The following is a 14,447-nucleotide window of genomic DNA, read 5'->3' as shown; positions in this document are numbered from 1 at the left end:
TTTTGACCCAGTTATGTTTGTATACAAAATTTAACCAAAAATTTTTTTTTAAATCAAAAATTAGTTATAATTTTAAAACCGCGCAGAATTAAAATAACATGTTAAAAAACTATAACCTATAACTAGAAATTAAAATTTGCTATAGTTATACCACGTTTATTAAAAAGATGCGATCTGGCCAAATAAAAAACAAGCATTTAAATATAATAAATAAACAAAAATAATTTTAAGATTAACAGATTGTAGATTCGAACGAGGCTAGGTTACGGAAATTTTAAAAGTTTTGATTGCATGGCGACCAAACTATTACAATACAATAGTTAATTGAATAAAATAGCGCCATAAATAGGTTACGAAATATTTCGTCTATTTAACTAGTGAATAATTTTTTTAAGTTGCAAATTTTAACTATTTTGTTGTACTTTTGCTTCGTATTTGGACAATATAACAATAACAAAATAATGCGATAAGCTAACATCAGCCAATATTAAAACAATAGGCATCATGCTTTAGTTGCTAGAACATATCGGCATTTAAAATGTTGTCGAAGATGTTCATTGCTAACTTACAAACTTTAACGAATTTTTGGTTATGTTTTTAATATTAAAGTAACAGTGAAACATCAAACCTGTATCAAATCGGAACACGCCAGCACGGGGTTGGGTACCGGGATCTCCTCCATTTCTTTAGGTCTCCGCCCGCCCGCAGTCGAAACATTGAAACCTGCACCTGGAAAGCTCCAGGAAGAGGACCCTTAACTCCCATTCGAAAATGCGGCGCGGGCTGACGTCATGTCTGGTATAGTGTCGTGCTGTTCTACAGGCTGTATACGGGTAAGTCTACAAGTCAAAGTGAGCCATCTTAATGCTGGAAGTAGGAGGCCCAGTGTTTATTTTTTTTGTACGAAAGCATTATTTATTGTTACGTCAGATTGTTATTTACTTACAAATAGCTCTTCTAAATAACTAACCACATGTTTTTTTTTATACCAATCATTTAAAAAAGCAATATTGCATTGAAATAGTTACAAACTGTAAAGTATATCCACTACATTTACTAACTAACGATAGTGCGATCAAAATATTTAGTTGCACAAGCTATAACTTAATCTAAAGTAACAGAAACAAAGCTATGGTAGTTACAAACGCATACATTGATTCTATTCCTTCGAAGATCAATTAATAATATACATGTGATATTAAAGCAATACTACTAGTTATCTAAACCCGGTTGGTAGGGTGATAAATTTAGCTAATTGGAGAGCATAAGGAACAAAATGGTTACATAATTATACGTCTTTGTTTGGTTAAAATATTTTGGCTTGGTAATTTTAATGGCCTAACAGCGATGGCATTTAAAAAATTGATATTTTTGATATGGTCACAACATACGAAATATTGCGCACCACAACTTGCGATTTTTATGTTATTTTTTATTAAACTAATATTTTAACCAAGTTTTAATAATTATTATTTTAATAAACTATGTACATGTTATGAAATTCACAACTTGTTTAAGAATCATAACTACCTTTTTAGGATTGCAGTTTTAACATAATTGCCAGGTTACCATTAAAAAGCGGTCGTGCCTTCTCTGCAAACGTTTAGGACTTTATAGAACAGGCATGTCTTTTAGTTAATTTATTTTTGCTATTTTTTGTTGTTGAATATTTATTAAAAATAAAAAAAAAACTTTGTTTGAGTTTTATATTTATAAAATAATAATAAAAATGTGTTTGGACACTAACAAACATTGGATTTCGATTTATTAAAATTAAGAAAGGGTAATAATATAATTTACTATTGCTTTAACATAGGTCTGTTATAAAGCATAGAAACTTAAAATTTTCCACTAAGCGAGGCGCAAGGAACGTGACGTCATTATTAGTGCGCTTCCTCGAAAAATTCCTCTACCACGAGGTCTCGTGTGCAAATTTTAATTAGTTAACACGTGCGGACTAAACAGAAATTTTATTACCAAATAAGGTTATAAAATGTAGATAAATCCAGCTGTAATTTATCAATTAGGCGAGGAAAATGCGACGTCTTAATTGGTGCGTCTCCCTGAGAAATTCCTTTAAAACACGAAGTTGCATCATAATCTGAAATTCCTGGTGTTACGTAATGCGCTATGTTAACGCACGTATAAGTTGTTTAGTCGTAATTTAAGACGTTAACTGTTACAAATAATTTTTAAAAAGTAAATAAACATTTACATATTATAACAGGTTATTAGTTTGTGTTGTTATATTAACGTTTTAATGAATTGTTTAAAAAATTTAAGCAAATATATTTTAAGTGACAGCTTGAAAAGCTCTTTCCACTGCAAGAGGCGTCGTCACGGGACTTGGTGTTTAGTGGCAAATCTGAATTGAAATCGGAATTTTAGTTCTTTCTAGATGGACTTTCGAGGTAAGTAGACGTGTTTTTATTAGTGATTTATAGTTAGGTTTTTTAAAGTTTTTCATTATCAGTATAAAATATGGCATATTATAAGCAGTTAATAATTAAATATAAATATATTTTATATAAAAAAAAACTGTAAATTTTAAAAGATTTTAATTTTTTTTAGAAAAGTTAGTGAAGTTGGACTTGCTTTTGTGACACATCTTGTATCCAAGTTTTCTGAACATTGTTTCGGGTATGTTAACCTTCATTTAATTGATTTAAAATTATTTTTTAACTTAACTAATTTTAAAATAATAATAAAAAATTGTAATGTTATAAATATTAGTATTAATTTATTATACTTGACAATAAAATAGTAGTTTTTTTAATTAAAAACTTACGAACATTATTAAACCTGTGTTGATGCGCAGGTACTCCCAAAAAGTAGTTAAACGAGGTTTAAATATATAAACTAGGTATTAAAAATGGACATATTTTAAAATTGTTGGCACGAAAAAAATAACAATTATACATTCATAATATTTGGCATGTGAATTGACATAATTTAATGTTGTTGGCACTAAAAGAATTGAAAAGTGACTTAATTTAAATCATAAAATTGACATTTGAAAAAAACTTAATTTTAGGTAGAGTTTAGTGTTTATTACCCTTTTCTAAACAATACTTATGCAGAGAAAATTGATTTTATTTGGATTCAACGAATGGAGGAAAATGGTAATTGCAGGAATTGGAGGAATGGAAAGTTGATGGAATCATAAAAAGTCTCCTTTGCAACTAGCAAGGGGGGAGTTAAGTCAAATAACTCAGGACTCGGAAGACAACTTTGGAATGGATTGGATCATATTTTATACCTGAAAAAACTCAGGATCTTATTTAGTTAAGGTCTGTAGGGCTGTAGGTTTTTATGTGCTTATTTTTTATATGTACTGTATAATTGAGCGCTTTAAATTTTCACGGGTTAAAAGTTTCATGTGTCTGCATTTCCTTTTTATTTGTGGCTAGTTAAAAACTCGTAATTTTGCGCATTAAAAGTAGTATAGTTGACACAGTCCCAATAGGTTTAGGTTTCCGTGTGTTTATAATAGTATTAAACGGGACTGTTTAATGAGTTTTTAGATGTTTTGCGCAAGTAATAAATAAAGTATATAAAACAGATTTATAAAACTAGGCCTATGTGTGTGTTATGTGTTTTTTATGCAAAAGAAGAACCAAAAAAGTCTCAGGACCTCACTTAAACTTGGCAAATTTCAAAAAAAAGTCTCAGGACCTCACTCAACAAAAGGTGGGCTTAGGTCTATAGGGCTGTAAGTTTTCACGTGCCTATTTTGTATATCTTCTGCATAATCATCGCTTTAAAAGTCAGGGAACTTTAAAAAACTAAAACCAAACCTACCCTTTTTTACAGGCTTTTTTTCAGATTAGATCACCAAAGACAAATTTAAACATTCTGTTTTTTATTTTTAGATGCTGGTTGACTATTTCAGAGAGCTCATCGATTTGCTTTTGGCTAATTTTAATTTGTTCTTTATTTATAGAGTTTCTGTTTAAAGAAAACTTCAATCTAACATTTTTCCCTGCAGGGTAGATTACTATAAACAAATACTAACACTATTCTTTATTTTTAGATTCTGGTTGACGAGCAAAACTATTGAGTTTGTATAAAACCTTTTTAATGTAAAAAGTCACCAACACAAAACAAATAAATAACCATATCTTAATTTAAATGGTACATTCAACATCAACACAATCAAATAATTACAACCACACTTTAAAAATTTTGTATGCAATATTCTAATCTTTGTTATTTTATAGGAAAAAAGATCAGAGCATACATGCTACTCCGCTTTTCCTGGGGGCCATCCAATCACCCATTCTTAATGGGATAGTTCTTGTTTTCTGTGGGCCTCAGCCCTTTTTGTTAAGGGTCCAATAACCATTTTACCGAGGTTTCGTGACAATCTAATGTACATATCCAAATAAACTGTACAAACAGACAAAGACATTATTAACTATATAGAAGTTAAAATTACATAAACACTTCTGTAAATAAAACTGGATATATATTTATATAAACAGAAACTTTTGCATAGTTTTTATGTTATTTATTTTTCTCTAAATTTTGTACGTCAAATTAACTTATTTTTATCTCAAAGTAGTTGTACTGATGACCATTTATATTAAATTGCAATATTTTTTGTACTTTTTATGCAATTATTTTGTTACTTTGATTATTATACTGTGTGCGATATACTATGTGCGATGTAACTGTGTTTTACATGTAGTTTTTTAATTTAACAATGTCGAAATAAAAATAGAAAAAGAGATAAAACAAAAAAACTGTAAATTTTAAAAGATTTTAATTTTTTTTAGAAAAGTTAGTGAAGTTGGACTTGCTTTTGTGACACATCTTGTATCCAAGTTTTCTGAACATTGTTTCGGGTATGTTAACCTTCATTTAATTGATTTAAAATTATTTTTTAACTTAACTAATTTTAAAATAATAATAAAAAATTGTAATGTTATAAATATTAGTATTAATTTATTATACTTGACAATAAAATAGTAGTTTTTTTAATTAAAAACTTACGAACATTATTAAACCTGTGTTGATGCGCAGGTACTCCCAAAAAGTAGTTAAACGAGGTTTAAATATATAAACTAGGTATTAAAAATGGACATATTTTAAAATTGTTGGCACGAAAAAAATAACAATTATACATTCATAATATTTGGCATGTGAATTGACATAATTTAATGTTGTTGGCACTAAAAGAATTGAAAAGTGACTTAATTTAAATCATAAAATTGACATTTGAAAAAAACTTAATTTTAGGTAGAGTTTAGTGTTTATTACCCTTTTCTAAACAATACTTATGCAGAGAAAATTGATTTTATTTGGATTCAACGAATGGAGGAAAATGGTAATTGCAGGAATTGGAGGAATGGAAAGTTGATGGAATCATAAAAAGTCTCCTTTGCAACTAGCAAGGGGGGAGTTAAGTCAAATAACTCAGGACTCGGAAGACAACTTTGGAATGGATTGGATCATATTTTATACCTGAAAAAACTCAGGATCTTATTTAGTTAAGGTCTGTAGGGCTGTAGGTTTTTATGTGCTTATTTTTTATATGTACTGTATAATTCAGCGCTTTAAATTTTCACGGGTTAAAAGTTTCATGTGTCTGCATTTCCTTTTTATTTGTGGCTAGTTAAAAACTCGTAATTTTGCGCATTAAAAGTAGTATAGTTGACACAGTCCCAATAGGTTTAGGTTTCCGTGTGTTTATAATAGTATTAAACGGGACTGTTTAATGAGTTTTTAGATGTTTTGCGCAAGTAATAAATAAAGTATATAAAACAGATTTATAAAACTAGGCCTATGTGTGTGTTATGTGTTTTTTATGCAAAAGAAGAACCAAAAAAGTCTCAGGACCTCACTTAAACTTGGCAAATTTCAAAAAAAAGTCTCAGGACCTCACTCAACAAAAGGTGGGCTTAGGTCTATAGGGCTGTAAGTTTTCACGTGCCTATTTTGTATATCTTCTGCATAATCATCGCTTTAAAAGTCAGGGAACTTTAAAAAACTAAAACCAAACCTACCCTTTTTTACAGGCTTTTTTTCAGATTAGATCACCAAAGACAAATTTAAACATTCTGTTTTTTATTTTTAGATGCTGGTTGACTATTTCAGAGAGCTCATCGATTTGCTTTTGGCTAATTTTAATTTGTTCTTTATTTATAGAGTTTCTGTTTAAAGAAAACTTCAATCTAACATTTTTCCCTGCAGGGTAGATTACTATAAACAAATACTAACACTATTCTTTATTTTTAGATTCTGGTTGACGAGCAAAACTATTGAGTTTGTATAAAACCTTTTTAATGTAAAAAGTCACCAACACAAAACAAATAAATAACCATATCTTAATTTAAATGGTACATTCAACATCAACACAATCAAATAATTACAACCACACTTTAAAAATTTTGTATGCAATATTCTAATCTTTGTTATTTTATAGGAAAAAAGATCAGAGCATACATGCTACTCCGCTTTTCCTGGGGGCCATCCAATCACCCATTCTTAATGGGATAGTTCTTGTTTTCTGTGGGCCTCAGCCCTTTTTGTTAAGGGTCCAATAACCATTTTACCGAGGTTTCGTGACAATCTAATGTACATATCCAAATAAACTGTACAAACAGACAAAGACATTATTAACTATATAGAAGTTAAAATTACATAAACACTTCTGTAAATAAAACTGGATATATATTTATATAAACAGAAACTTTTGCATAGTTTTTATGTTATTTATTTTTCTCTAAATTTTGTACGTCAAATTAACTTATTTTTATCTCAAAGTAGTTGTACTGATGACCATTTATATTAAATTGCAATATTTTTTGTACTTTTTATGCAATTATTTTGTTACTTTGATTATTATACTGTGTGCGATATACTATGTGCGATGTAACTGTGTTTTACATGTAGTTTTTTAATTTAACAATGTCGAAATAAAAATAGAAAAAGAGGGATTATTTTTATACTTCGGGCTCCTATTCTGCCATGTATACCATTAACAAATTTGTCCAATGACGTAGAATAAAACCTTAACTTTGTCCATGAAAAGTAACTTAAAATTGGTCCAATTAACATGGCAAATAAATTAAAACTTTGTTCGATCAACATGAAAATAACTTAAAAATTGTTTAACTTAAATTTGGTCTAATAAGCATTGATATTAACTTGAAACTTAGTTACGTACCATTTTTGAGTAAAACAAAAGTCACAGCCTATTTTTATTCTGGGTTTAATTAGGTCACGTGATATTTTTCGGTTAATGATAATGCATATAAATTTTTTGAAAAAAATTTAAATCGAAAAATCATTGTTTTGTTACAACTGCACAAAACCAATTAACGTGTTTACAAAATATTTTATGAAAATATTAATATTTATAAAAGTTATGACTTTTTTATTAAAAATTGATGAAATCATAAAACCTAAAATTTTATATTTTATTAGACGCAGATTGGCCTAACTAACATTCAAGATAAACATTTCGCAAAAATTTTCAGTACAACAAAAGTTTCAGCTATTTTTAATCTGTGTTTAATTAGGTCACGTGATATTTTTGGCCAATAATATTGCATATAAATTTTTTTTTAAAAATACAAAATTTAAATCGAAAAATATTTGTTTTGTTAGAACTGCACGGGTCCAATTAACGTGTTTACAAAATATTTTTTGAAAATAATAATATTCATAAAAGTTATGACACTTTTATTAAAAATGGATGAAATCTCAAAGCCTAAACTTTTATATTTTATTAGACGCAGATTGGCATAACTAACATTCAAGATAAAACATTTCGCAAAATTTTTGAGTAAAACAAAAGTTACAGCTAATTTTTATTCTGAGTTTAATTAGGTCACGTGATATTTTTGGCCAATGATAAACCATACAAATTTTTTTAAAAAAATAAAAAATTTTAAATTGAAAAATATTTGTTCTGTGAGGAACTGCACAGGTCCAATTAACGTGTTTACAAAATATTTTTTGAAAATATTAATATTCATAAAAGTTATGACACTTTTAATAAAAATTGATGAAATCTCAAACCTAAAATTTTATAAGTTATTAAACGCGGATTGGCCTAACTAACATTCAAGATAAAACATTTCGCAAAATTTTTAAGTAAAATAAAAGTTACAACTAATTTTTATTCTGGGTTTAATTAGGTCACGTGATATTTTTGGCCCATGATAATGCATATAAATTTTTTAAAAAAAATAAAAAATTTTAAATCGAAAAATATTTGTTCTGTTAGAACCGCACAAAACCAATTAACGTGTTCACAAAATATTTTTTGAAAATATTAATATTCATAAAAGTTATGACACTTTTAATAAAAATTGATGAAATCTTAAACCTAAAATTTTATAAGTTATTAAACGCGGATTAGCCTAACTAACATTCAAGATAAAACATTTTGCAAATTTTTAAGTAAAATAAAAGTTACAACTAATTTTTATTCTGGGTTTAATTAGGTCACGTGATATTTTTGGCCAATGATAATGCATATAAATTTTTTAAAAAAAATAAAAAATTTTAAATCAAAAAATATTTGTTCTGTTAGAACTGCACAAAACCAATTAACGTGTTCACAAAATATTTTTTGAAAATATTAATATTCATAAAAGTTATGACACTTTTATTAAAAATTGATGAAATCTCAAAACCTAAAATTTTATATTTTATTAGACGCAGATTGGCCTAATTAACATTCAAGATAAAACATTTTGCAAAATTTTTAAGTAAAATAAAAGTTACAACTAATTTTTATTCTGGGTTTAATTAGGTCACGTGATATTTTTGGTCAATGATTGTGCATATAAATTTTTTGAAAAAAATAAAAAAATTTAAATCGAAAAATCATTGTTTTGTTACAACTGCACAGGTCCAATTAATGTGTTTACAAAATATTTTTTGAAAATAATAATATTCATAAAAGTTATGACACTTTTATTAAAAATAGATGAAATCTCAAAACCTAAAATTTTATATTTTATTAGACGCAGATTGGCATAACTAACATTCAAGATAAAACATTTTGCAAAATTTTTAAGTAAAATAAAAGTTACAACTAATTTTTATTCTGGGTTTAATTAGGTCACGTGATATTTTTGGTCAATGATTGTGCATATAAATTTTTTGAAAAAAATAAAAAAATTTAAATCGAAAAATCGTTGTTTTGTTACAACTGCACAGGTCCAATTAATGTGTTTACAAAATATTTTTTGAAAATAATAATATTCATAAAAGTTATGACACTTTTATTAAAAATAGATGAAATCTCAAAACCTAAAATTTTATATTTTATTAGACGCAGATTGGCATAACTAACATTCAAGATAAAACATTTCTCAAAATTTTTGAGTAAAACAAAAGTTACAGCTAATTTTTATTCTGGGTTTAATTAGGTCACGTGATATTTTTGGCCAATGATAATGCATATAAATTTTAAAAAATAAATAAAAATTTTAAATCGAAAAATATTTGTTCTGTGAGAACTGCATAGGTTCCAATTAACGTGTTTACAAAATATTTTTTAAAAATATTAATATTCATAAAAGTTATGACACTTTTAATAAAAATTGATGAAATCTCAAACCTAAAATTTTATAAGTTATTAAACGCGGATTGGCCGAACTAACATTGATGATAAAACATTTTGCAAAATTTTTAAGTAAAATAAAAGTTACAACTAATTTTTATTCTGGGTTTAATTAGGTCACGTGATATTTTTGGCCAATGATAATGCATATAAATTTTTTAAAAAAAATAAAAAATTTTAAATCGAAAAATATTTGTTCTGTTAAAACTGCACAAAACCAATTAACGTGTTTACAAAATATTTTTTGAAAATATTAATATTCATAAAAGTTATGACACTTTTATTAAAAATTGATGAATCTCAAAACCTAAAATTTTGTATTTTATTAGACGCAGATTGGCCTAACTAACATTTAAGATAAAACATTTCGCAAAAATTTTCAGTACAACAAAAGTTTCAGCTAATTTTTAATCTGTGTTTCATTAGGTCACGTGATATTTTTGGCCAATAATATTGCATATTAATTTTTTGAAAAAAATAAAAAATTTAAATCGAAAAATATTTGTTTTGTTAGAACTGCACAGGTCCAATTAATGTGTTTACAAAATATTTTTTGAAAATAATAATATTCATAAAAGTTATGACACTTTTATTAAAAATGGATGAAATCTCAAAACCTAACATTTTATATTTTATTAGACGCAGATTGGCCTAACTAACATTCAAGATAAAACATTTCGCAAATTTTTTGAGTAAAACAAAAGTTACAGCTAATTTTTATTCTGGGTTTAATTAGGTCACGTGATATTTTTGGCCAATGATAACCCATATAAATTTTTTGAAAAAAATAAAAAATTTTAAATCGAAAAATATTTGTTCTGTGAGAACTGCACATGTTCAATTAACGTGTTTACAAAATATTTTTTGAAAATATTAATATTCATAAAAGTTATGACACTTTTATTAAAATTGGATGAAATCTCAAAACCTAAAATTTTATATTTTATTAGACGCAGATTGGCATAACTAACATTCAAGATAAAACATTTTGCAAAATTTTTGAGTAAAACAAAAGTTACAGCTAATTTTTATTCTGGGTTTAATTAGGTCACGTGATATTTTTGGCCAATGATATTGCATATAAATTTTTGAAAAAATAAAAAATTTTAAATTAAAACATAATTGATTTGTTGGAACTGCAAAGGAAAAAAAATAAAACATTTTACGAAAATCTACAGTAGAACAAGAGTTTAAGCTACTTATTCATCTAGAATCAAATGTCAACCGCACGACTTGAACTCGGTTGTTATGATTGGAAAGCAAGCGCCTAACTTGTAAGCTACTACAAGCCTACAAAAAACCTTGCATTTTAGCATATGTAATTTTAAAATAAATAACAAATGTAGAAAAAAAAAAGTTAAAATTTCAATAGAATTTAATTTTGAGGATGTTTATATTAGCTGCAACACAATTTAAATGTATGTTTTGCATAAAAAATGCTTGGTTATATTTTTTTATTTTTGGTTAAATTTGGATAATGTAACTAAGTTGTTTCGGATAATTTAAAGAGATGGTTTAGTCGCAGAGTTTAATTTTAATTATGTTGGAATTTTTCCAACTTGCACGAGGATAACATTATTTTAAAAATTGGTCAAGTAGTTTTTGAGATACCGGGATTTGAAGGTAAATATTGTAAATAGGGAAAATCCCTACGCTCGCGAGTCACGTGACGCACGACGTCATCGTCGTAAGTTATTTGCTGGCAGACATAGGAAAATAACCTTATTTTGCCCTATCTTGGCCGTTTGTTGTACTTTTTTTAATTTTTTTTTTGCAAAAAACAAACTTAGCATGAAAAGCAAAATTTATCCATATTATATAAGACAGTTGTTACTTTTTAAGTATTTTTTATTGGGTAAGTATTTTTTTAAAATTGAACATATAAGAAATATGTAAAAACAACTGTTTTGAAAATAAATGTAAACAAAATCACGTGACCGTGTTTCATTGTTTCCAAATATAAACAGCTAAAGTGATTTTAATTTCTTTTTAATTTTTAGAAAACTACACGACTTAAACTGAAATTTTAGTGACGTCATACCATCAACGTTACAGAAGTAAAAAAAAACTTCCATTGGTAGGGTGACAGCAGCGTTTTCTATTTGTTAATAAATATTTACGTTTTTTGTTTTACTAATTTAAACAAAATATAAATTGGTGTTTTTTATGTTGCATATTAATTGGACTTATTAATATTGATTTTTTTGAAGGATTTACTAAACTAAATAAATAAATTAAAAAGTTATATTAAGCGGGATATCTATATTACAAAAGTTACCATATTTTAGATCAATTTTTAAAAAGCCTTCACGATTTTAAAATTGAATTTTTTTTTAAGCTTTTATTAAACGCTAAATGCAGTCAAAACAAAATGTGTAAATAAAAATATTAAATAATTAATATTTATCATAACTGGTATTATTCTATTATTCTAGGTATTTTGATCAACTTGATCTCTTAAGGGTATTAGCAAACTCACGTAGGCATTACTTCGAATTAGTAATCCAAATTTGCACCTTATCAGCTGAAAGCATAGCGAAGCCAAACAATCTTTCCAAGTTATTCATAATGATAAAATTAACCTAATCAAGAGATTGATGTTTCGGTTTAAAAAAATTTTAATCATAATCTAAAAAATCTGGTGGCGTAATAGTTTTTTAGAATTTGCTTTCATTTTTTGAATTAATAATTTTTAAGGTTTTACATCCGCGCAGCTGTTTATAAATGAAAGTGAATGACTAATACAAAGTAAAAAGTGCGGGTGAACTATCGGTTTAAGGGTATAAGATAGGGGTGGGTAACGTTGTCCGTCAGTAAACAAACACCCATTAATTAGTAATTAGTGATGAAAATTTTAATTTTAATTCATTTTTGAGTTAGTAATATCATGATATACAACCGACCAAAATTTAAAAACCTAATATCAATCTTTAAATTTGAATAAACAAACACTTATTAATTAGTAATTAGTGATAAAAATTAAAATTTTAATTCGTTTTTGAGTTACTAATATCATGATATACAATTGACCAAAATTTAAAAAGTTAATAACAACCTTTAAATTATAATAAATAAACACCTATTAATTAGTAGTTAGTGATAAAAATTAAAATTTTAATTCGTTTTTGAGTTACCAATATCATGATATACAATTAACCAAGATTTAAAAAATTAATAACAACCTTTAAATTTTAATAAATAAACACTTATTAATTAGTAATTAGTGATAATTAAATGTTGTAAATAGGAGAATAAAAACATAATCTGATAATAAACAACACACTCAAATTTCAGATTTTTAAATTCTAAGGAACTAAAGATATCTTCTTTCAAAATTGAGACTAGAAAGAATAAAAATAATAATAAAAACTAGATTTATTTGATAAATAAAATATGGTTCGAAATTATTTGATTATTTTTAAAATAAAATTTTATAAATAAAAAATATATGCATAAACATTAACTAAGAACATTACATACCTTTGATTTTTAATTTACAAACCAGCATTTAATATAACAAACAAATAAGAATTATTTTTTAATTATCTTCAAATTTTAAATATAATAAGATATAACCGACCAAAATTTAAAAACCTAATATCAATCTTTAAATTTAAATAAATAAACACCTATTAATTAGTAATTAGTAATGAAAATTTTAATTTTAATTCATTTTTGAGTTAGTAATATCATGATATACAATTGACCAAGATTTAAAAAGTTAATAACAACCCTTAAATTTTAATAAACAAACACATATTAATTAGTAATTAGTGATAAAAATTAAAATTTTAATTCGTTTTTGAGTTACTAATATCATGATATACAATTGACCAAAATTTAAAAAGTTAATAACAACCTTTAAATTATAATAAATAAACACCTATTAATTAGTAATTAGTGATAAAAATTAAAATTTTAATTCATTTTTGAGTTACCAATATCGTGATATACAATTGACCAAGATTTAAAAAATTAATAACAACCTTTAAATTTTAATAAATAAACACTTATTAATTAGTAATTAATGATAATTAAATGTTGTAAATAGGAGAATGAAAACATAATCTGATAATAAACAACATACTAAAATTTCAGATTTTTAAATTCTAAGGAACTAAAGATATCTTCTTTCAAAATTGGGACTAGAAAGAATAAAAATAATAATAATAAAAATAAAAATAATAATAATAATAATAATAATAAGTATAATGACAATAACAATATGTTTCGAAATCTAAAATTTCGAACCATAATAAATATAATGACAATATCAATATGTTTCGAAATCCAAGATTTCGAACCATAATAATAACTAGATTTATTTGATAAATAAAAAATAGTTCGAAATTATTTGATTATTTTTAAAATTAATCTTTATTGTAAATAAATTTATAGACAAACATAACCCAATTAAAAATATTAACTGAACTATTTAATCAAATATTACGTATACCTTTTTTAATTATTACACTAAAAAATTATAATTTTTTTTATTGTTCTGCGCTTAAGTAACAATCTTTAGTTTTTATGGAATAAACAAGCATTTAAATATGATAAACATACAAAAATTAATTTTTTAACTCGTTTTTATGTAAATCATTTAATATTATACGATTGACCAAGATTAAAAAAAAATAATAACAATTTTTAAATTTTAATAAACAAACGCCTATTACTTGAGAATTAGTAATAAAAATTAAAATTTTAATTCATTTTTGAGTTACCAATATCATGATATACAATTAACCAAAATTTAAAAAATAAATAACAATCTTTAAATTTTAATAATCAAACACCTATTAATTAGTAATTAGTTATAAAAATTAAATTTTTTTTTTGAGTTACTAATATTATGATATAC

General features: G+C 25.4%; 1 long non-coding RNA gene across 1 annotated transcript; it reads left to right on the top strand.

Annotated features, from left to right (window-relative positions):
• The first annotated feature begins 2,233 nt into the window (after positions 1–2,233).
• LOC145755045 (uncharacterized) lies at positions 2,234–6,868 on the top strand. Its single transcript, XR_014284181.1, has 4 exons — positions 2,234–2,411; positions 2,572–2,640; positions 3,081–4,847; positions 5,288–6,868. It is a non-coding gene; the product is annotated as an uncharacterized LOC145755045 (long non-coding RNA).
• Positions 6,869–14,447: the final 7,579 nt, after the last annotated feature.

This window comes from Corella eumyota, chromosome 1 (assembly GCF_963082875.1).
Source record: "Corella eumyota chromosome 1, kaCorEumy4.1, whole genome shotgun sequence".
NCBI lineage: Eukaryota > Metazoa > Chordata > Ascidiacea > Phlebobranchia > Corellidae > Corella > Corella eumyota.
This window is presented reverse-complemented; position numbering and strand designations above follow the sequence as displayed.